We start from the raw sequence: 25,608 nt of genomic DNA on the forward strand, positions 1-25,608 counted from the left end.
GCGGTCGGTGATGTGAGTGAAACAGTGAAACACACAGTGTTTTCACTGTAAGTTGCTAAATAGTCTGTGAAATATGTTCCTGGAAAGTTAATAAAAAATGACCCCATCATTTTCTTTTTTCAGTGCAGCTCTAACAATAACCTGTCCCTGACAACCACCATGCCACTCATGCTTATCACATCTGTGAGCTATGCTAGTGAAGTAACTAGCCAGCTACAGTCAGTACAGTCGGTAAAGTAGCAGACTGAAAGGTAAGAATCAGAGCATCTCTTCTCGTTTATTTTGCAACTCAGCAGACGATGGGGCAGTGTTGGACTGAGTCTGCTGACTGTTAACTTCAGGCTACATTGTTACCTAGCTGATGAGATGCAATGCTGTAAAAGAAATAAACAACCTCCCCATCTTTTACTCTCCTGTGCCACTCTCCTGAACCACCAATTTTACATAGTCTCTGGGAGTACTATTGCATATGTGAAGCTGTATAAAGCCATTTATGGCTCACTTGAGTCAGGGTCAGTTGGTCCTGAAGACTACAAGTTTGAAATTGAAAAAAAAAAAAAAAATCTGCAGGTGTGGAGTCAGAAAGAAGTGAGATTATCAGACCTCTGCAGCCTGCTCCTCATCTCTACTTCAGGCTAGTGGATCAATGCTACATTAGCTACAACTAGAATAACACACTGACATGACCCACATGAACTGCTAGGGGCTGAGGTGCTTTGTGGGTAATGCAGGCACCAGGTTTTTACAATAACAAGAATGCACTGAATAAAGAAAGACCTTTTCTCTGGTTGTGCTGCATCAGTTTTAAACTGCCTATAATGAGTCCATAACGTTATAGACTGTGACGGGAGGGCACACAAGCCAGTGAAGTCTAATCAGCCTACTGGACTGAACTGTTAACAGCCTGCTAACATATATTTAATTTTACTTGGGTTTCATGAACCATCGTTCTCATGCCTTTTGATCTTGAATTCAAGCTCTTTTATTGAAGAAGTTTCTGAAATTGCTACCACCTTGAATTTTTCTGCTCCCACATGCAAACAGCTGGGCTGAAATTATGCAATCACTCAGCCTACATCAGCTTATCCTTAAGATTGGCAGCTGGTACGAATGAAGGGGTCAGTAATCCTGCAATTATCACCACTTTCAGGAAGCAGGCTCTCTTACGTTGAAATATCTCAAACTTTGCCTGTACTCAGTGGGTGTCGGTGCAGACACAGAAGGATTCATTCAGAGTTCAGTCAATAATGTGTGCTAGACGAGCAAACACTTTCTAAGTCAAAAACTGATGAACACTTTTTCAAAGACAGTAACACTATTCAAACTTAAAAAAAAAAAAAAAAAACTCAAAGAATAAGTAAGTTGTCTATATCTGTCACACAAACATCAGAAATTTCCATCACCAACAACCCTGAACCAGTGGAGACACACAAGAAAGAAAACCTAGTGTGAAGGGAAAGGAAAATGTGAAGGGAGACCATGAGACCATGTGCTATGTCACACATGAACGAGCAGCAGCACATGACATACCCACAACTACTATGAATTTTGCTTTTCTGGGTTGCTAGGCGCTATTTTCAGCCTAAGCAGACGGCTCCATGATTAATACATGATGGAGGGAGGGGCCGAATTAAATATTCATATCGTACACACAAACACACACCAAATGCATTTCTTGAATTTCATATTCTAGACAAAGCCTGATTCCTTTGTGTCTTCAACACAAGTAGATGTTATAGGAAGAGAAGAGAAGAGAAGGGAAGAGAAGAGAAGACAAGAGAAAAGAAGGGAAGAGCAGAGAAGAGAAGAGGTTTTGCATTGACAAAGTATTGTGAGAAGGCTGTATACAGTATGTGTGTGCATGTCTGTGTGCAAGTCAGTAGGGTGGCAGTGGCAGATGGTAGAAAGACGACACCAGAGCTTGATGGGCGAAAGACAGGCCAAGCAATCACACACTCAGACACACACACAAAGAAGGAGTTGAAAGTGTAAGTGAGTGTTTTGCATCGTCCCTCTGTTGTACTAATAGTCGTCGCCTTATTTTTCGTTTTGCTCTTTGGCCCACTCAAAACCCTTTGCAAGGAAATGTGGATGAGTAAATCTTCATGTGGATGGGCATGTTTGAGTATAAGTGTGTGTGTGTGTGTGTATGTGTGGGTCCATGTAGGGACAGGCTATATGCAAAAACAAAGGGAAGAATATACATTGTTGTGTATATTTATCTGTGTGTGTACAGGAAACGTATCTCATGGAAACCAGGCAGGTTTGCAGGTCACCCACCCATGAATGAGCAGAGTATGACTTCTGACGCCTGGGGAGGAAGACAGGTCAAGCACTCTCTGCCTTTACACACACGGATGACAGAAAATCTCCATGGAAACCACAACAAACATATATGCAGAGAGAGAGCGAAAGAGATAGAGAGAGAGAGAGAGAGAGAGAGAGAGACTCTTGTACAGACAAAGAACAGTGTTCTTTTAAATCTAGTTTTTCGGTTATTAACACTGGCACTGACTATTCTTGATTTTAACAGCACACAGGCCACAATGCGAGCCATTGTTATATACTATATACTATATATATTATATACTATATATATTCTATACTATATATTATCCCAAATACTTTACTTCATACAAGGAGGCAGATGATATACAAAGTAATACACAGCATAGCATTGCTTCTCACTTTCCTTACATTACATCAAAGTATACAGTTGTTAACAGCTGGTATAACAGCACTCTGATATTGAAACAAGTTGACTGTCAGTGAGGGGGGAAACAGTCATTTGCTAACAACTCTAATAATCAATTATTCATATCAGTCATTTATCAAGATAAGATTCCAGGTATCATAACACTGAAGATCAATAAATTAATTGCAAACTAATCTGTAAATGGACTAATAAGAAAAATCAGCTCTTAAAGGAATTAGTTTGAAATTAAGGGAAACCTTCTTGCCCAGAATTAAATGAGAAAATTGACACCACTCACATATCTGTACGCCTAATATGAAGCTACCACCAGCGGTCAGTTAGCTTAGCGTAGCATAAAGACTGGAAACGGGGAAAATAACAAGTCTGGCTCAGCACAGAGACAACAAAATCTGCTACCAGCATCTCTAAATGTCACTAATTAACATATTCTCCATTGTGTGCAAAAACCTACGTTAAGAATTTGGTTTCGTTTGGTTAATCAATGGATTACATCTGAACAGCTATTCTGATAACAGTATGTATCTGTCTAGCCAACCACCGATATAGTTTTGCCCACCTCACTCCTGAATTACTGCCTTCCAAGGCCAGCCATAATGGATAGGGTGCCTGTGTGTACTGTACACTCTGGAGTAGACACTGTGTGTATAACCACACATTTGTCTCCAAAGCACTCTCGTCCACTTATCCATCCTGTCCAAACCACGTCACTGTTGTCTCTGAGTATGATTGAATCGTTGTCCTCTCTACAGTACAAGTGTTATCTGAAGATAAGGCACTAACAGCACATAAAGTTCAATGAGACTGAGTGGAGCACTACATCTTACAGCTCATTCTGTCATCTGAGCTTTGGCTCTGCTCTAGACTGTTGTAGACAGGATAAATGAAAAGAAGAGCACTTGAAATAGCATGAGTTTTAGAGGGAAATCGAACCGTAACGAGAGGTATTTTTGAATGATTTATTGTGGTAACAAGCGATATCGCACTTTTTTTAATTCACCTTTTATATTTTTTTACACTACTTAGAACAGTAGTGTATGTAGCAATATATTATCATGTTGGTAAGTAAGATCCTGCCGGGTGTTATTGCTGTACAATAAAGTAAGCCATTTTGTTGGCCGTGAGTCATGTGCACTCCTTGATGGATATTTTAATGCACTGACCTATGTGACCTGTGCCATCTGCATGCCCATCAGCAATAGTTATGCATACTCCCCAGTGACATGTAGGAATATACATATGGCCAGTAAAAATACATATGTGCTCAGAGAAAGTACATGCATGTCTCCAAGCCTAGGCAGGAAAGTGATTTGGTCTTTTTTGGATGTGTCATATCCCATTTGTAAAAGCCTAGATGTGTCGACAGACTTCCTTGTGGATAGACATACGTGATCACCACATGGAAAAGGAAGAGGGCGAGTGCCAAGTTACCGATGCCTGGCAAGAGGACAAGTTGGCTCAGAGGCTAGCAGGAAGCAGGAGTGCCTGCTTCAGTGAATACACACCCGGTGTACAGTGATCAGGAGAACCCTTCAACAATGCAAAGGAAAAAAAAAAAAAACAAAAACGCACAGACACACAAAGAACACATGAACATTCATTGAAACACACTTGTGCACAAAGGCACACGGTGTAATTGAATGTGTACACAAGCACACCTTTCCTCCTGCGAGACTGTGAAGGTGCCAAGTCACCTTGTTCTGGGCCACCTTTACCTCCACCTGACCAACAGTCACCCCAGCAGTGTGCCAGCCACACCAACCTGTCTAGTCCGCAACAACTCAGTCTGGTGGATTCTGAGCCCTCGATATCAGCCTCAGAGCTCTGCCGCCGTGCACTCTGCCAACTATGCCATCCTGTCTGCTGAGGCTCCACCAAAATTGCCCTTCTGCTACAACCAAACTCTGAGCCAGTGTAAGAGTGTGCCAGCCACACCAACCTGTCACTTCCACCCTAAACCACAAGATAATCTGGTTGGAATCCAACATATGAGGAGATTGATTCCAAAAAGAGATATCCATCATGTGATGGGAAAAAAATGGACTTTTTATACATCAACATGCAATATCTGTACTTAGCTGAGAAAATGTGTATGGTTTCTTTCTTCATAGTAGTTTGCTTGTAGAGACTTACATTTCTTCTAATCTACTCTTTTGAAATTATCTGTTTATATGATGCTAATCAGTCATAAGCACTATAAATAATGAATGAACTCATGGACTCATGAGCATAACAAGAAGTCGTCCTAACCTGGTTTTAGTTGTAGTGGAGCAAATTCTGTGTGCCCTTGAACCTCCCAACAACACTGGTAGGTGCCAGGCTGTAAAATATGTCCTGTTGCCTTGTAAATAACAGAAAGTCACACTGCCAAATCTCAGCAGTAGGACTTAAGGAATGTTTAACCTTGGTAAGACACAATCTCCCTTGCAGACTAAGTCGCTAGCATCCATTTATGGAGTATGTGTACCAAATCATTTTCATGGTTTACTGCACATTTTTGAGTAGCCACACAAAGGCTGTGACCACTGTGGTTCACTGTGAGGACACTGTAGTTAACACAGACATCCCAGCAAATTAAGTGCCTCAGTGAAGAGTCTATGCAGTTTTACGGGCGGACTCCCAGTGATTTTATTCTAAAGATTTTATTTACCACCATTCAAATGTTCAATTCATTAGTAAATTGTAAATAAATAATCCGCTAAAATCACTATCTTATCCCAGATATACCAGTGTTAGAGTATATACTGTATGTTTGGGAATAAGTAACAAGAAAAAGATCCACAAGAGAGTACTGACAAGTTCATTTTTCAACTATAAAATGTCCCATTGGTATTTATATTGGTCATGATCCTTAAAAAACATGAATATGAGGGATCTGTATCAAGACTGCTTATGTTAAAAACCATTACTATAGACCAATATACCATTAACAGATTTTTTAAATTCCCAAGTCACACAATCTTTCCAAAAAATGAATAATAATTGACAAATGCAAGTAGTAAGAGTCAAAACATGAAGGCCAAATAGTGGCATTTTTTAGGTTTTACTTCTCCATATCTTCATGTCACTCTATATTGCACATAAAGAGGAAGAATTCCTAGTTTGTAATACGAATTAAATAGAGAACAGGAAACATGGTAAACGTCTACTGCTTTGTTGTTAATTTGTCTGAGTCTGTGTGCAGGACATGTATAACTTCTCACCACCGCCTTGCTAAAAACCACTTGTTGGTGTTGCGGCCATGTTTACCAACTACTCAGCATTTCCTCTGGGCATTTTGAACCTACAAGACAAACCACAGCCTTTGACTTTATTTTTACTGCTGGACCTTTAAATGTCTGTGTCTGTGTTTACATCTGTGCGCCTCTGTGTGTACTGTGTGAGTGTGTGTGCAGTAAGTTTGAAGACAATTTAGATGTTTACAGTATACATACAGTAGCAGTCAAAAATTTGGACACACCTTCTCATTCAGTGGTTTTTATTACTTTCTACATTGTGGATTCATACTGAAGACATCAAAACTATGAAGGAACACGTGGAATTATGTAGTTGCCTAAAAAGTGTTAAACCAACCAGAATATGTTTTATATTTTAGATTCTTTGAAGTAGCCACCTTTTGCTTTGATGACAGCTTTGCACACTCTTGGTTTTCTCTCAATCAGTTTCATGAGGTAGTCACCTGGAATGATGTTCAGTTAACAGGTGTGCCTTGTCAAGAGTTAATTTGTTCAATTTCTTACCTTAATTCTTAATGTGTTTGAGGCCATCAGTTGTGTTTTTCAGAAGAAGGGTTGGTAGACAGTTAACAGCCCTATTTGACTACTGTTATAATCCATATTATGGCAAGAACCACAAATTACTTTAACTGACTGACCTTCATGTCGAAGGTCAGTCAATCTGGAAGATTTCAAAAACTTTGAATGTATCCTCAAGTGCAGTCGCAAAAACCATCAAACACTATGATGAAACTGGCTTTGGTCTGAAAAGGTGAGTGGATGGTTTCTACATGTGTGGTTCCCACCGTGAAGTATGGAGGAGGAGGTGTGATGGTGTGAGGGTGCTTTGCTGGTGACACTGTTGGTGGTTTATTCAAAATTCAAGGCACACTTAACCAGTATGGCTACCACAGCATTCTGCAGTAACATGCCATCTCATCTGGTTTGCGCTTAGTTGGACCATCATTTGTTTTTCAACAGGACAATGACCCCAAACACACCTCCAGGCTATGTAAGGGCTATATGACCAAGAAGGAGAGTGATGGAGTGCTGCGTCAGATGACCTGGCCTCCACAATCACCTGACCTAAACCCAATGACATGATTTGAGATGAGTAGGACCGCAGAGTGAAGGCAAAACAGCCAACAAGTGCTCAGCACCTCTGGGAACTCCTTCAGGACTGTTGGAAAACCATTCCAGGTGACTACCTCATGAAAGTGATTGAGAGAATGCCAAGAGTGTGCAAAGCTGTCATCAAAGCAAAAGGTGGCTCCTTCAAAGAATATAAAATATAAAACATATTCTGGTTGGTTTACACTTTTTTGTTAACTACACAATTCCATGTGTGTTCCTTCACAGTTTTGATGTCTTCAGTATGAATCTACAATGTAGAAAGTAATAAAAATAAAGAAAAACCACTGAATGAGAAGGTGTGCCCAAACTTTTGACTGGTACTGCGCCTGTGTATATCTAATGTATCAACAATTACAGACAAACTGGATATTTATGAAACATCATCACAGACACACAATCCATACGGGTGGACAGTGGACAGTAAAAACAAATTTTCAACTTATTGACTAAAATTTACTCACATCGCAAAATTCAATTAATTGTGTGAATATAAGATGATAAAACTGAGAAAAGCTACAAATAAAAATAATAATTTACTCTTGTACCTACATACAAACACATAATTTTTATATTCTTTGTTTATCAAGTTGAATGTGACATTATATCGTGGTACAGATAGAGAGGCCATGTGGTCTTACAGCAGGCCAGCAGAACGACTAAGTTAATGGGGAGACAGGAAGACAGGAGATCCCCATGATACGTAAGACGGGAGATGCATATGCATTTGTGTGTGACCTTTCACTGCTGAAAGGGCTGAAAGCGAACAGAGACATCCGTAAAGAAGTGACCGGGTCACTGGGTGGAGAAAAGGGCCTTTCTCACACATGTGGACATCACATGGTAGATTACACTTACCAGTTATGCAATAAGTTACAAAATATTGTATGCAAGACTACAATATACACATTAACATCATTCAAGCAAAGTACATTCTCCTTGTGTGCTCCAAGCTGTGCCCCCACAGTGAAAGGGAAACTATTTTTTAGCACATCTGTGAGCTCTCTGTTTCCATCTGCTCTTACGCTGAATGCTTCAATCAACTGCATCAGGGCTATCCCAATGAATTTCAGCCCAAGTGACTTTTCATCCAAGACAAACTAAAGTTAAAACCCACATTTAATGCTAAAGCAACCAAACTTTACATTCATGTTAGCAGAGGAGCTCCAGACCATGACAAATTGCATTTGATCGAGTTCTGTAAAGTTCCTGTGAAGACTAATTAGCAAACTGTAATATCCAAAGTATCTGTGTTTATTTGGGTCATGAGCTTGGAACAAAGCAGTGGTTACTTACGGCTGTGTCAGACTGTGTTCATGGGTATATAAGGGTATATAATGTGGTGTGATCAAGTGTCATACAGTCCAAAATAAAAAGGCATTAAAGGGCTTATTCTAAAGGCAGGGCCTACTGTAGAGTTCTTGATACCTCCAACTACAATGTAGGATGACAGAAAGTGTGTATTGCCCTCTGAGACTGTTGTAACTTTCCCTCACTTTATTCTCACTTCTTCTCTTATCCTGATTCTGTTGTCCTGTCACTTAATCCCAAGTTACTCTTGCTTATTCCATTCATTGTGTTTTGCCGTGTAGAAAAAAGTATGCATCTTGAGACTGGACAGCTAGTTACACCACCAGGCTGTAAACCACTGGAGTTAATTATACCTTTTGTGTCTAACAGTCTGTTTTCACATGCACTGTGTTTGCTGTGTGTGTCGATGTCTGGAACATGGGTGTGATTCCCAGCATGTCCGGTCATGTTGAATCACGTTAAGTATGTATCACAGCCACCAGTGTTAAGGAGTGGTGTGTATATATGTGTGTGCATGTTGCTGAGTCCTGAGATTACTTTGCATCTCACTGTAGGCTAGGCTACGTGTGGGGATGCAGACAAGGCGAGAGAAATAGCATGTGCATGCTTCTATGTTATTGTGTTGTAATGGGGTTCACTCCAGAAATATATTTATTTCCTACATTATTTAAAGCTGAACTAATAGATTTATGGTGACTAGGAGGCAGATAACCCTCAAATCAAGCTAACAGTCACACAGGCCTCACATAATATTGCCATGATAAGTTGTTAAGGTTATTACATAATTAATGGGAAGTAATGTTTTTGGCCACCTAACGAATGTTAAGTTCAATATTCTCTCTCCTTTTAGCCCTGGTCTGTTCTCCACTCACCTCTGAGAAATATATTCAGGTATTCCGATCTGTCTGAAGTTTGACGTTAGGCATTGGACATTATTTGGTTTATCAGACTTCCAGATGGAAATGACTGCCACTGGTTGTTGATGAGAGCGTCTGAGACTCAACAACCCGGCCAAAGTGCCATAAAACCAAAACAACAAGCTAAAAGGCGGCTAAAAATCTCAGTGGAGTAGAGGATTTCCTGGGTCAAAAATCCGTACAATGTTCCAACCTGGGCCAGGTCGGTTTATCAGAACTAAGTCAACTGCTTTCCCATAGTAATTTGATTTAGTTAAAATTTCATTAAGCCATCCTGTCCCAATTAACTATACAAACTGACTGAAACTAAAAGTTCCCAAATCCAGAACAGTACATGCTAACAAAAAGGAGCTCATCAGGCAGATTGTGATCTGCTTTTTGTCAGTCTTAAACCAGAACATAATTTTTCATTAACCTTAACAAAGTGATACAAGTTCCTAAACATAAGCACAAAAAAACTGTAACAATGCTGTTTTTAGGCAGAAAACAAATATGCATGTTAGTGATATGTTCAATATCAACATATCTGAAACGTGCCAAATAAATTAGCATTTCCTCACTGCATTAATAGAAAACATAATCTCATTATAATTGTATTTCCTACAAAATGTGTTTGCTGTTGCAGTTTAGTTGTATATAAACATAATTACAACAGCTGAATAAAGAACCTTATGTTTTACAAATTAGTATAATGAAAACTTGTCTAATAACTGCTGCCTATGACCCAAACTGAAGGACAAACTTGACAGAAATAAAGAGGGAGACCAGAGACAGAAAAAGCAGGATAATTTGAGAGGGACTGAAAAATAAAGATGCAGAAAAGTAACCAGAGACACAAGGGAATACAGACATGACTAGAATAGAGTAAGCTAGATAAGAGTGTTAGACCAGAGTGAGCTGTCCCAGTGTCCCACAGTCTCAGGTGCTCTTCACAAGGGTTGCAGGGTTACGGGCTGGGGTCGGAAGTGAGGGCGACACACTTCACATCTTCTGAGAATAGCATGTGTGTTGTGAGAAGAGCAGTGGCAACACCCGAATAAGTGGCAGCAGGGCCTGAGGCTGCTGCTCATAGATATCACACAGCCAGGGTGAGACCTCAGGCTGGAAAGAAATCTGCTCATTTGCTGCTATACTGGGCTGACAGTGGCCTTTCAATAAAAATCTGACAATTTTGACCACGGTCACTAAAAATTCCACTTGCAACTGAAGTGCAAGAGATCTTTTATGCTCACCACAGATAGATTTTTTTTTTTTTTTGAGGGAAAAATTGGAGCTACTAGCATCACTACAGTTCAGCAGCTGATGTCCTCCTTTCCCCTGTCTGCCAACTCTGTTTTGTTGTGTCTCACACTTGTCTCTCCATCCACTAAAATGTGTCCAATCAGTGTCTGTCCCATTCTAATAAAACACATCCAGAGGGAGGAAGAAAAAGCCTCAAAGGCATTCCTCCAGTCAATATGGGAGCCTCCACAAATCCCCAGGTTCCCTCCTACTGCATCTCCATTTTCAGTACAAATCACAAATGTGTGTGTGAAACCCACTCACACCTCAGCATCACACTTTATCCTAAATCAGCTCTCTCCGTGCTCATCTCAGCCAGCTCCCTTCCCGTTCCCACTAAAGCAGTACAGCACATCTCTAAGGGAAAACTTATTTTGGACACCCTGTTCCACTTTTAGCTTTGTGTGGCTCTGTCACATTTAATACTAAGATTTGTTTTTTCTTTAATTAGGACACTGTGCTGTGCTGTGTTTGATAATGAACTTATCAGTAAAACATTTCCACCTAAATATCCAATCTTGCAGTAAATATCCACATGTAATTAGTACAACATTGTTAAACTGCTTTGTGATTATGTTTGATCTGGTTTACAGAAAAAGTTCAGTCCTCTTTTGACAGGACTTTTGCTGTTTGGTTTCTTGAGCTCTTTATTTAGCAAATTCTGTATCTGTAATGAATTTTTTATCTCTCAGAAATAAACTTGATTCATCCATCTTCTGATGGTGTGGTGACTTTTGGTCTGCCAGAGAAACGGCTGATCCAGTTTCTGCAAAGAGTTTTAGACTTCTATGCACTACCCTTAGAAATCTTTAGTCTAGCCTTGATGTAAAGCTGAGAAAGCCCCTCTTTTCTTAGAATAACAATTTGGCTTCTGACACTTTCACTTAGTTCTGATGCCATTTTTCCCACTATATCACATTGCCACTTAGTGAGCAATGATCTGCTGGAAACTTGAGGCACAGCCTTATTTATAACAGGTGAACACTGGCTACAAGTTGAATTGCTTCAACCAGCCTCTGATGAGCAGATCACATCCACCCGAGTGTCATCTGAACGCACGCTTCGATGGAAGGGATAAAACTCGAGGAAGTCTGACCCTTTGTACACAGGAGTTAAGTTGGTCATTGCACCAAATCTGATTACAGCGCTAGAAATTCCTCTTCAGTTTGCAAGACATAACTTCTGTTTTTAAACGTTTCTGAATGCTCAAACTTTCCGATATAATATTTAATAACAGGCCAACACATGTATTGAAAACCTGACATCAGCTGAGAGCAGGAGTCTGCAAACACAGCACAGCACAGCGTTCTAATTAAGTCTCTTTTTAACACAGTTTTTCACTGTTCACACTTAATAATAAAAACTAAGCTAAAGCTTATGTAAGATCTTAACAGGCTAACAGGTTAACAGGGAATGATTCACTCTAAGTAAAGGAAATGCTCTCAGACAGCTCTTGCAAAAGATGAATATATTAGTTATTAATCATATCAGTTACACAAATACTATTTCAGGGAAAGGTGAGCAACAACATTCAAGAGTAAGCCTGATTAGTTTGAGTCCAGTTTTCAAATGTTAGGAAAACAAGACCATGTGTAGCGGTCAGGAACCGTTCGTACATTCCTAGAAGGAGCAATAACAGGTGCAGCACCGAGACCAGTGGGTCAGCAGAAATAATCCAAACACACCAGCCTTAGAGCACACAAGAAATAAATCCCACAGAGGTGGGCGTAGGTGTCTGTCGGCAACTTCAAGTTATCTACCACAAAGCACGTTCGTAAGTTGGAGTGCAAGAGGAAGGAAGGAAGAAGAAGAGGAGAAGAAAGAAGGTGCAATGAAGAAACTGGAACTGGAGAGCAAAACGAAAAATAAGGAGGTATTGAAAAGGATGTGAAATAATAGGGCTGGCTAAAGTGGGAGAAACAGAGAAAATTTATTTTATAACATTGAAAGGTAGAACAGGCTATAAAACAAAGAGCCACCTTTTAAAAGATGAATATGAACCAGAACATTTTTTATACAATAAGCCAGTACATTCCCAGTAATTAGGAAGGAATTTCTTACATGTGGCTCTCTCTGACGTCAATCCTGTACCTTCCCAGAGTTTGCTTTCTCTTCCCCAGCGCTGTGAATGTTTAGTGTTAGGCTGCTTTTGGCAAAGCTCCTGGACTTGGGTGCTAGGAGGGGTTTAGGGGGAAGGGTGGGGTTTCTTTGCTTGTTTAAAAAGCAAGCAAGGATGAGCATGGCAACCTCAGTTCAAGTATTTGAACTCTCCTGTGCTTCTGCACTGTTTATGTTTATGTTGGCATTTGCCAAATCAGTGCAGCTGAGAAGGTCAAAACATTTAAAACTTTTTGAGCACAGTTCTTTAAAGTAAAGAGCATTTTTTCACAACATCACAACATCCTAAAGGACAGATTAGTCAGATCAGCTCACAAAATAAATAATATATGAGATGACTATTTGCAATGACTATTTGACCCAAATAAGTTTGTGAGGATTTGAGTTTCTAGAGCTTTGGAGAGATCTCCTGATTGGTCAAATGTGCCAAGAAGATGTGGGTGTAAAACTGGTGAAAAATAAATGAATAACAGCTCAGCAGGACAGGGTGAGAGTCAGGGTTAGGGTTGAGAGCAGATGTCCATCTTATGCTATGAAAAACTCTTATTACAAAAAATAACTCTTCTCCTCCAAAACTGGTTCTCAATAAAAGTATTCATGTTGAGCAACTAGCATTTCTGCGCTGTGAAAAAATGTGAAATGACCTGATGTTCTTAAGCAGAAGTAAACACTGGGTCACACATTTAGTTGATGACCCTCCTTTGACAGCATTCAGCCAGCACTGCATCAAAAAGATAAAACTGTCTCTTAGTGACGTTATATGCAGCAGCCATCTGCTTTAAACTGGGATCTGTGCGGCCGCTGAAACTGAGACAATAGCTGAAAAGCAATCAATTTGGAAACACAGAGGCATGTGTGTGCGTGTGTGTGTGATTGTGTGGTTTAGGCCTACGTTCACCAGCACGTCACATAAACCAGACCAGGGGATTATCCGTAATAATACTGACTCACTCAGGTTTTAGCAAGAGTTTACTGTGGGATTACAGAGCAATCTGATGCTGAGTGGATTGTGCCGTCATTATGATTATTATTATTATTATTGTTGTTATCTGTCATACTGGGCCCTGTGATTTATACTGTGCATTTCTTTTATCAAAGGTTCTGTTTGCACAAGCATCCAATATTACAACTACAGCAGTGGATGGACTGTAGATTTTCCACTTGAGTAGAGAACTGCTACGCAGCATCTGGAAGGAGTCACACAGACCACAACTGGTTCAAATATTTGCTGCCATATTTAGGCATAATTGCAGTGTTTTAATTTGATACGCAAAAGACTTTATATTGTCAATTAACCTGACTTAGAATGGCTTAATAACTTCTGACAAATCCACGTTACACATGCTGAGTGTATTCTGACCCTTATGAAAGACTGAGAGAAAACACTAATAAGTCCTTCACTGATAACCAGAGTGTTCTTGTATCCATCCTCTCTCTCTACCAAATGTCTATGGGAACATGCCAACTGTGGGGATACTTGCTTTGGGCTTAGTTTATTTGTTTTTCCCCCCTCTCTACGTGCCCGGCGCAGGTTTGCTTGAGCTCCTTCGTTGAGCCTTGTGTGTGGATTCATAGTTCCCATGCCATCTGATGTCAACAAGCTCCTTCAGCAACACTAATCCACTCCTGAAACTCCCCTAAATCAGTCAGCAAAGGCACTAAACTAAAGGATGGCCAAGTTTCACATGAGTGTTGTTTATAACTCAAGAAAAAAAAACTGTCATTAACATAGTCATCATCTTATAGACTGTAGTCTCCAACACATTTATATTTGTTACATATCGAAAAACAACTAAAAAGATTACTGTCTGTAAATGCACGCAGTCAAGTGATGTGTTATTGTTACTAATAATAAAGAAGATGATTTTGGCCTGTTCCTCCATCGATAACAAGGCCAGCATATGATCACTTCTTTGTAAAATGCTGTGATATTTTAAAATGTATTCTGAAATTCATTTTTTTTTTTTTTTTTTTTTTTTTTATCTTACACTGTATCATACTTTTTTGTCTCCAAGCCAAATTAGTTTTAAACTACTCAGTAATATATTACATAACGTTTAAATGTATCATATTCTTGTAAAGCTGTGGTCCAAAAAGCCGTGTTGGTGCCTGTCAATAAGATAATGATGTGTATTTTTTAAAGATTGAACTAAAACATTAGCTCTGAATATGTTAATTATCTAAAATATAATTATAAAGGAACTCAGATGATTCGTAGCTAAGGGATTCCGTTGATTGCACTTGATCCCTTCCTGTCCAGCTTGGTGGATGTTTCCTCACAACTTAACTAGATGAACCCTCAAGGTCAATCTCCTCACTCCTCTACACTAGTAAGCAGTCCATTAGCCAGCTCATCTTTCCTTAAACAGCTGGGATATTTGGGGAGGTGGTGCTGGGGAGGGCTGGGCTGAGATGACAGACTGTCAACATGGGCCTCTGACAAGGCAGAGCACTGCCATTACTTTCATGTGAGAAGATGGGTTAATTATAAGATTTGGTTTCTAATATGGAGCCTTTCAGAGGAAGTGCAGAGCTTATAACCGGTAATTAGACATAAATCGTTTGACTGAAGCAAATGTAGGGATGTGGAGGAGGGGGTGGGGTTGAGTAAGATCAAGCTTTGTCTGTGGAAAGGCAAAGAACATGCCATCCTTCGAAAACACAATGTATTTCTAAATGCATTTCAATGCTGTGTTTTGAATATTGATTGGTAACAATATACAGTATAGCGTGGTATTTAATTATATAATTTATTGACCTTAAATATGATCATACGATTTTATTGATTTACACTTAGAGTGTTGAGTAGTAGTAGTAGTATAGATAGTAATGCATAGCACTGAAAGACTGTCCACTGACATTTATATGACTATCTTATGTAAGATTTTGTCTTTATTGGCATAACTGTTGACTCATACACCAGTCCTTGTTGATATAAGACTAACTGGTGATCTCTCAAGTTTTCATCTAGCCTTCTCTACCATCAGGTGACATTTTTAAATTGTCTAATAATCTGCCTCATGGCCAAATACCTGCAAAAATTAGACACTCTCGTGTGTCTCAGCTGTACTGGGAGCTTGTTAGCATGCTGGTCTTAGAATTTCGCACAAAGCAAAGTAGTACTTAAGAATATCCCCACAGAGCAGCTAGCATGGTTTGTAGACTCTTTGTCTTATTACTGACTTATCCATAACCATGCTTACAGTCTCAGCTACACTGGTTGGTATGCAGTGAGTTTTATTGCTGCTTGCTGTGCACTTCATGTAATGTGAAAATTAAAATCCATTAAAGTACAGTACAAACAGTAATGCCAAATCTATAAAGTCTGGCCTTATCAACTGCTGCCCAACTCTGTCCAGGTGGTATAATTATCCTAATTATAAAGCATACTTCTTGGGGAACACTTCTGGAGGAAATAAATGCAGCATCATTCCGCAAGAAAAGCAATCTAATTGGTTGTGTCCAATGTTTCATAAAGCGTTCACATACGGGCCCTATGAAACATTGGTGAGAGCCCTGCTGAAAGCCTCACTGAGCAGCCAAGCTTGCTGCAGATTTTAAGTGGCTGAGATGACAGTAAGATGACACACAGGCAATGAAATGTCAGGATGTGAGTCATACTAATGAAGCAGCGATTGAATAAAGGTAGAATAAACCCCTCTGGAACATTCTCAGACTAACTAATGTATTAACAGTATGACTAAACACGCCACAATCACGGCCTTTGACTGCTGGATTTTAAAGAGCCATTTCATGAGGTGTCAGTCATGACAGCTACACTATTCACATAAAAGGGAAAAATCAAAGGGCATGTGACTGCGCTTGCCCTGGACAACTATACAAGGAGTATATCCTCATACTTTAACAGACACACACTGACCCACAGACACACACACACACACCCACAGTCATTTACTGCCTATGATTGGCTCAAACCCTACACCAGTTCTCTCCCTCTAATTACAATTAAAATAGTCACGCTTGTTTTCATGCAGCATAAGCACACCACAGCTGAGCTGAGAATGGCTTACTTGTTTATTGTGGTCATGATGACAAAAGAGCCTTCAATAACTGGGGCCTATGTCCAGCCTGACCTGTGCCAGAGAAGACAGAGGCTTGCCTATTTCTCCGGCCAGAATATTAGCAGATTGGCTCAATATGCCATCTAGGAATTAAAACACTGTTGGTTCAAATGCCAATGCATACAGTGCTTTCCAATTTGGCGTGAACAAGGACACCAAATGCATCACTGTATCAACCTACTTCAAGGATTCATATATGCTGTAGACCAGCTAGGATTATCTAAACATGTCATGCTAAACTGACCCAGTAATAAAACTGTTTTGACAAATCACCAACGGCCACCAATGTTAGACAAAACCACCTCTGTGACATGTGTTGCCAAAGCCTGCCCCTCATTTCCATCATATTCTTGAATAAAATGTTTCATCATCATGTACCTGGTGGTGGAAGAGGCTCTGCTGTGTGCTGTTCTGGTTTTGATTTGTTTTGTATGAACTTTTGGTAAGTTTGGTTTTTAATGTCTCTCTGGTGCTAATGCGTTGGTCTGCTAAAGGTTATTAAGTTTAATTCCATATATTGGCTGAATGACAAAATGAAACTGTTGTCAAAACTAAAGAGACAGTTAGTAAGCAGCCAGCAAGGTAATAGTTGACAGCCAGTGCCAATTAGAATTAAACACAAAGTACTGCTGAGACTGACGGGAATGACATCAGCTTTGAAGGAACTTAGTCATATCCCAAAGTACTGCACAAACTGATACTTAGACCTGATCATGGCGCGCAGTGAAAAGTCAGGAGATTACTGAAGTTATCATGATCATCCTGCTGAAAATAGCAATGTTTGCAGCAAATTTCAATGCAGTCTAATAATTTGGAGATATTTCACTCAACCTGCTGATGGCTGTACCTCTGTACCTATGCATCTTGTGTTTACTTGCTTCCACACGGCTGATGGTAATTTCACAGAATGAACATGCATCAACAAAAACAGCAACAACACAGTGTATTAACGGCACATTAAGTGACATTACATAGGCAGCTAAGGTCATGGTGATTACATCATTCAGGCACTGTTATCTAGGACTGCTTTTAGATCACTGTCAACCTTACTACAAAATCTTCACTTCATTGGGTAATGCAAAAGGCTGCCCTGATCCTCTGTCGATGTAATAGCCGGGTCATAACATCACTGGACAGACCAGGGATGACACTGTACACAGAGGACTTAAAGCGATAGTCAAAGTATGAAATAGGAGTCTCTTTTAGCTATGCAGTGTGGCAGTGGTCAAAAACTTCCTGGGGTACTTGTAATTTTCATTTGAACCAAATGAGAACCGACGTAAAAAAAAATCAGCTACAATGCGAGTAAATTGCAATTAGACACTTTCTGTGATAGAAAACTACCATCGCAAAGTCAAAACTACATTTCACAGCTGATTTTGGGCTGTGATGTGGTTTTGTTTACTTGTGTTTTGGCATGAGGCTGCTCTGCGTCTGGTGTAGACAAAAGCGGATGGGGTCCCCATTAGATCTGTGCTTGCAACAAAATGCCCTCTGTTCTCTAAAGGAATGTGTGAATAAATTTGTGAGAGAGGAAAACACTGGAAGGGGTGTACAAATGGTGTCTATTTATAGGGTCTATAAATAGATGAATAACTTTACTATCTCTCCCTCCTCCCTGTTCTGCCACTACCAATCCTTAAAGTGCCCTGCATTGCCTTTCACCCCTAAAAGTAGATTTCTTTATTAGTGCTGGTTCTACCTTGGAATTACTAAAAAGAAGAAGGGTAGTATTATTATTGTGCTACACAGGGCTGAAATGTCAACTTTTAATTTTGATATTTAGTGTTCAGCAGAGAGTGTTGATCTACCTATGCCAGTAAATTGAAGACCTACTTCCCATCAAACATTATGAACAACTTCTGCAATATTTTGGTCCTAATTTGGCTACATGGCACTTTGATAGAGGCTGACATTTTAGTTGTGATGTCAGAAGCTGACAGAGAAGAACGAGAGACAAATTTTAAAAAGATATTTTATGGCATTGTACTTATTTAATAGTCAATAATGGAGTTTGAAAGGAGAATGACAAAATGTGATGATGAGATGAAATAGTTTAAAGAAGAAAGAATCATGGCATGAGATGAAAGAAATACATTCATCTTAAAATCAAAAGTTAATAACTTTTGTGGTATTTCTGTTTCTGATAATTCAAAGTTGCAATTCAGCACTGTCTGAGAAAATGGACAACATTGGCCTTTGTGACCTGGTTTGTGTCCCTCAGAGACCTCTTCCCTAAGATGAAGGAGAAGCTTAGTGGGTGCCATCCACTTCCTGTAGGTCCAAGACTACAACTTATACCAAGAAGGATTCGTCATACTTCATGGATGCTGGACTAAGTGTGCAAATGTAGAAGTGAACTATGCTGAAAAATAAATGTGCTAGGTTTTATAAATTGAAATCTTCTAGCTTAGGCCACAAATCTACCAATCACCCGTCGTATCCTCCATTCAAAGCCCCAGCAACCCTCAGTGTCCAAGTATCATTTTTGCACCCAGTGTGTTGGCTACAAACTGTCTAATTGTTCAGTTCACACCGCCCTGACAGTGTATCTTTGTCACATCAAATAAACATTCCCACAGAAGGACCAGTGTTTGCGTGTATTACATGATGTGTCAGCATCTTCCATTGCATTTCCATGCGAGTGAAACACTTGCTGTGTGAATTGTCATTGCACGGATGCTCATTAGACTGTTAGTGTTCGGTGTAATCGTGTGAGAATGACAGTGAACCTGATAGACGCCGACACAAAGACACAATCAGAGTTGGTGTTAGACAGAGGCGATAGTTTAGCATGAGCTAACCATCACCAAGATTTCAGTGAGCTGCAGGAGAACAGCAAGAGAGATGTGGCAACACTTTTGCATACATTCACTAAATTCTAAATTTGCCCAAACGATTTACAAACTTTACATATTTTATTTCAACAATGCCCAGCTTCACACTGTCTACACAACCTGTCCACTGCATGCTAACACTAAGCTCAAGTATAACAGTAGCAAACTCAAAGTAGCACACTGCATTTGGTGATGCATTTGGCACTTTGGCACGTGATGAGCTTACCAAACAACAACAGGTCACAGTGAGCAATACTTTTTTATTCAACCAGAGTGATCACACCAACTCATTAATCTAGCCAACAGCACATCTACAGCATACCCTTGCTGTTTCATTCATCTTATCGGCTCCTGCGTCTGAAAGCTGAAGAAATGAGCTTGCTATGTTATGCTAATGGATGAAAGAGAAGTCTGGTAAATTACAAATGTGGGAGGACGACAAACCTTGGTTTCATGCAATTTGACAGATGATGAGTGCTGCTGAACCCTGTGATCTTGCACAGATTTTTACTGCATGGTCCCTGGGTGCACCACTGTAAATTCCTCATGTAGGCTGCTGGGAATAGTGATACAGTAATGCTTTCCAGAGGTATACAGCTATGCAAGATAAATGGTCATTACATATTCTTATGAGTTCATGATAAGATATGTTGATGACTATCAAGCCTGTTGACATACCAGAGTCGGGTTCATTTGCAAACCAGGCGCTTGGAGAAATCAAACATGCTATTATTAATGTACACTATAAATAGAGTTTTACGACATTACACTTTTTTTTTAATTCAAGGTTCAAAAGTGGCTAAAATATGCCTACTGAAAATGGAAGCATTTGTTGCCCACTACTGGTAATAGTGATGATTTGTCAGAAAGTAACATCTGACATTGTTAAAGGTAATAACAGAGGACAGGCAAACCATAAATAATACTGTTGACTGCTGTAGGTCATAGCTGCCTGAGCCAACATTAGATTCACAGACAGACAATGTGAGCTGCTTTGCAGCTCCAAATCCTGGAGGTGTTAATTCAGAGCACAAGTTGACAAGCCTAAAATATTAATGTGATATGTTTCAAGGGTTTAGCAGGGAGACTGAACAGAAGTGTTGTTCATTACCCGCCAGATGTCTGTCACTGGCTGTCAACTATTACCTTGCTGGCTGCTTACTAACTGCCTCTTTAGTTTTGACAACAGTTTCATTTTGTCATTCAGCCAATATATGGAATTAAACTTAATAACCTTTAGCAGACCAAAAATGAGAAAAGTAGATGGTTTAATATCATCAGTACCATCAATTTCAAAGAGATACAGTGACATATAAAGCACAGTAGTTCTCCAGTCAAACATCAAAGTCCCTCTTGAGGTTTTATCCTCCTGTTTGTCCCCTCTGTTTCCCTCTCCATCTCTTAAGACAGGGTCTTAAGAACAGATATAAAATGCTAAAAGGGGAATGCCCACTCTGCTTGTGCTTTTATCTTCATTTGACATGTTTAAAAGCTCAGAGGTCTTTTCAGTTCACTCCACGAAGCTAAATATACCTGAAACATAAACTTGACATTTTGCAAATCAACCTCCCCATCATTTGTCAGTCCTTATCCAAAATAGCAAACATGTTTAGCCAAAACACTAATCCTGTCCCAGTGGCTCTGCATAGTGTAGGTCTTAGCTAGCGTGTGGACAGAAATCTATCACTTGTAATGAGAAGGGATCGTCTCTTGGATCTGTTGTTTATATGAGGAATATTTTCTAAGCAGGCGTGCTTTTTTTTTTTTTTAAGGCCTAACACATATTCATACATCCACAGGAGGCTACTTATTGGCTGCTGAGGAGCTCCAGTGGTGCAGTAGGAGTTCAAAAGCCTCACTGATCAGAAAGCCCAGAGGAACATAATATGTTCTCTTAAACAACCCTGATCTCCCCAGCTGAATCAGAGTTATGAAGCCAAACCCCCCCCACCTTTGAAAACCTCTTCCTCTGCCTCAGGCAAAATAGTCAACACCACTTGGGGCATATTAAGACTAGTCTCTTGTGACAAACTGAATTTCAATTGAATTTGAAGACTACGTTACTTAATGCTTCAAATGACCATCTCCATGTCAGCACATCTCTATGGAAGAAGCTGAGAATTGAGACGCTACCTCGAGTTATGTGATGTTGACTCACAGTACAGGTAGTTTTAGGGACATCGCAAAGAGCACATAAGAACTGTCAAGAGTTAAAAATGCACAACATGGATAAAAAACAAGACGTGCACTCCTAGATGAAGCACCGCGGCTGAGTAATAGCATTATAAAACAGGGATGGACACAATCCAGGTGTTGAGAAAACTGGCCTAAAAAAACACAGTAGCCTGCACAATAATAAGACAACTAAAATGTCTATACAACTGTCAGCTATTCTCCCCTAACACACACCTTTGCCCAAACACTAGGGATCTATTTAATCACCCTGTTGGGGGTGATTTAAGTCATTTAATTGAAGTGATTGGATGTCCAGAGATGATCTGCTATAATACACTCAACTAATTGCCCTCCAGTGCAGCCGCCGTCAAAAACACCCAATTGCCCTCCATTAAAATGCTGGAAACTATGCGTCTTACATTTCAAACATATACACATCTCTATGTGAATAAGCTACAAAGAAGTCAGTGGCAGACAGCAGTTTCACTTAATGATGTCCACAGTGAGTGACAGGGAGACGAATGAATGGTAGACGGCTTAATCACACATGATAACCACATTTACATGTAACATCAGCAGCAACAACAGAAACACCAGTAATATAATCATTCAGTAGACTTCAGCTTCAGCTGGCATCTGATAGATTCACAGGAGACAGTTCAAAGACTCAAGTCTGCATTTGTACTTCCACAGACTTGACTTCTAAACAACCAAATTTTGTTGAATAAGTACCAGATGAAAAAAAAAATAACTTGCAGTTCTCTTATTTTCAATCTACTCTATTTTCTCTTTATCTTTCACTCATGTCTCACTCTTTTTAGATGAGTTGGATAAACGAAATTTCACTTAACCTTCCGTGACATTAATTACCGTTCCAAACAGAAACGCGTGTTCGTGAAATCCCAGCAGTACCCAAGCTTAAACCAAGCTTCGAGATTCAGAGCTGAGTAGGGAGCATTTTTAATGTTTTGTCATGTTGGGTTGTGCGTTGCAGTATCTCATGGTGTGGAGGGAGTTGGGTGAGTGATTGCAAGTGATTATAAAGCCATGTAAGTGAGTCAGCCTGAAAGGCATACAACTGCTTCTGAGGATATTAAAGCTGGTGTGTACTGCAGAAAGCAGGAGCAGTGAAAACTCTGAGCTTGTTAAAAACTGAGCTAAAGGAAACTATTACTTTAACTCTGAGTCAGTTACTGTGGTTACTGTGGTAACTGACTGCAAGAGCCTAACCTGCTGGCTGGCAGGTTTTCTTCGACAAAGCCTGAGTTTACATCTGTTTTCTTGTCTTCACTGCTTCCTTTTCCCATTCCATACATATGTTGATATGTTGGGAGAAGGAGATCAAAATCCCTGTTCGATGTTCATTTGTTACCCTTTCTTTAATAATGCTAATGCTTTTATGATCAGTCAGTCATCAATGTAAGAAAAGAGACAGACATCTCTGCCCTTACATTCATACATTACACATAGTGAATTCATCCTCAGCTCAGAATAAAATCTATACACTGCCCGTCTTCATAATATGGTGACTCTGTGGACATAAGGACAACTGTCAGTCAGAGTCTGTACGCTACTGTGGTAATCACTGTAAACAATAACAAGAAAAATAATCTGTGTGAAGCTTTAGAGACATGAGCTATGAGACGTATTGATCAATGAACGACCTCTCATGTTGTGATTGGTCAAACTATCACAGTTATAACTAACTGGAGTAAAAGTGAGTTTTTGAATATGTGCTGCATGTACTCCTAACTTGTTTTAACAGCATTCCAGTTACTATGTTTAAACTGAAATATAATACCTAATATATCAAATGTGCTGCTGAGCAATATTTTTGATGCAAAATAGACATCTTAAACTGTACACTACAATCTTAGGCTTATAAATCAACTTTTCTTTTATCTGATTTCATCTTCTGCTGCCACCAGCACTTTGTCTCCATCAAGTTACAGCTGAATAGATATATTTAAAAATGTAATCTAGCATTATCATCCATTAAGGAGATTCAAGTCTGCTAAATGATGCATGAGCGGACTACGCTCAATAAAATGTAATAGTGTTAATTTATTGACTCTGGTCTCCACTCCAGCTCTGGCTCTTTCACTGCTGCCGCTGTTTTTTTTTTGTAAGATGACTGTACACTTAGTGTGTCACACCTTAATACTTCTAGCTCCACTGGGTTAAAGCGCTCTTTATTTACCTGTTGCCATGGTAAATTGTAGTATTGCTCTTTTTTCCATTCACCACATACTCACTTAATTCAAACTCTGATCAGCTGCTCTGGAACCGAAAAGTCAGGAGTTTCTAATCTCAGGGTTAGTCAGCTCAGAGTTCAGGGTTAGGTTCAGAGTTTGTTACACCTGCTTTCTGGAACAGACTGCTCAAAGATACTTTTATTGGTTTTATAACAACTGTTCTGAAGAGCAGCACCTGCATCTTTATATCACTACACTGACACTGTGAGTACAGATCTGCAAGGGATGCCACTCACAGTGAAATTTCATGCGTTTTGAGTACACCACGGCACACAACGAAGTTTGAAGGCCTCTGTTTCACGGCTTATCCTCGGATTAGTGCCTGGAAAAGTTCATTCTGCCCTGGGAGACCTAGGGTGCACTGAGCCCTTCCTAACAGGGATTGTGTAACTGCTGGGAACTTTTGATTTTGTTTTGTTCATAGAAGCAGGAGGATTACATCCTCAGAGACCCACCTGACCCGCCTCCCTCTTCCCCACTGTCCTCTGTTGAACCCATACTGTGGATTGCACCAGCTAAATGGGAAATACAGCAGTGTGGGGATTCTGTAGTCTTACTATAACCGGCCTGTTTGCTGCACAGAGGTCTCATAGACAATGTGACTGCATTGCTATAATCTTGGCAGCAGATGTGAATCCTTAAGGGTTAATCTTAAAGGACCTGCATGAGCGTAATCTCCATATCCACTGGCAGACTGGACATATGGGCGATCCCGACGTCTGTGCAGTACCATTAATAGTCACTAGCTGCATCTGCATATACTGTCGGCACAAACATAAATCCTATAGCTGAATACTTGTCTCAGGCCTCAGTTCTAAGCTACAATCATACTTTTGCCACTGCCATAAAACCCACTGCATTGTAATTATGCTTTTCCCACAAAGCAAGAGCGTCTGTGGTAAAAATGAAGCTTCCAGGCAACCCTCTTTACTGGCATGCCTGCTGAAAACCAGACAGTAAACAAGAAAAAGGTAGACACGAAAGGTAAGTTATCAGAGTAAGTTAAATAATCCAATGCCATATTGCCCAATTTAGCTGGCAGATCAGCCATAAAATCATCAGATGATTAATAGTGAAAGAACAAAAAAGAAGACTGGCGGATCTTTGTTTATTTGAAAGAACAGTACACAGCACAAAACCATAATTCAATTCTGAGCTTCTCTTCCGGCAGAAGTAAAGCTTTGAATGCTTAATAAATTCTTCTGAAGGCTAAATTGCACACTTGTTTCATCTGGCAATGAGATTACTCGAATGGAATATTCTGGAAAACTGTGGACAGAAAGACAATAATGAGGCAGTAATCTTATTTCTCCACAGCAGCTTCCATTGTTCTCTTAAAAAGGCTTCTGTTTAGTCTGGTTCAACTCTCATTTCCATCCATCTTTCCATTGAGGAAAATTTTTGCAGAGCGAAGGATAAATGGGAACAATAACATTTCTGCAGCACTCAAATGCATCATACACAGATAGGAGAGAGTGCTATTGTGTCCCTCTGGCTCTCTGGACAATGGACAACCTAGATAGCAGTGGCGACTATGAGAGCAGCTGCAAAACGCACAAAAGCACAGATCAAA

General features: G+C 39.8%; 1 protein-coding gene across 1 annotated transcript in view; it reads right to left on the reverse strand.

The window, feature by feature from the left end:
• Positions 1 to 25,608, reverse strand: part of hdac4 (histone deacetylase 4) — a 116,329-nt gene that overhangs the window by 73,675 nt on the left and 17,046 nt on the right. The gene's annotated exons all lie outside the window — the stretch shown is intronic.

Source organism: Toxotes jaculatrix, chromosome 15, assembly GCF_017976425.1.
Source record: "Toxotes jaculatrix isolate fToxJac2 chromosome 15, fToxJac2.pri, whole genome shotgun sequence".
Classification (NCBI taxonomy): domain Eukaryota; kingdom Metazoa; phylum Chordata; class Actinopteri; family Toxotidae; genus Toxotes; species Toxotes jaculatrix.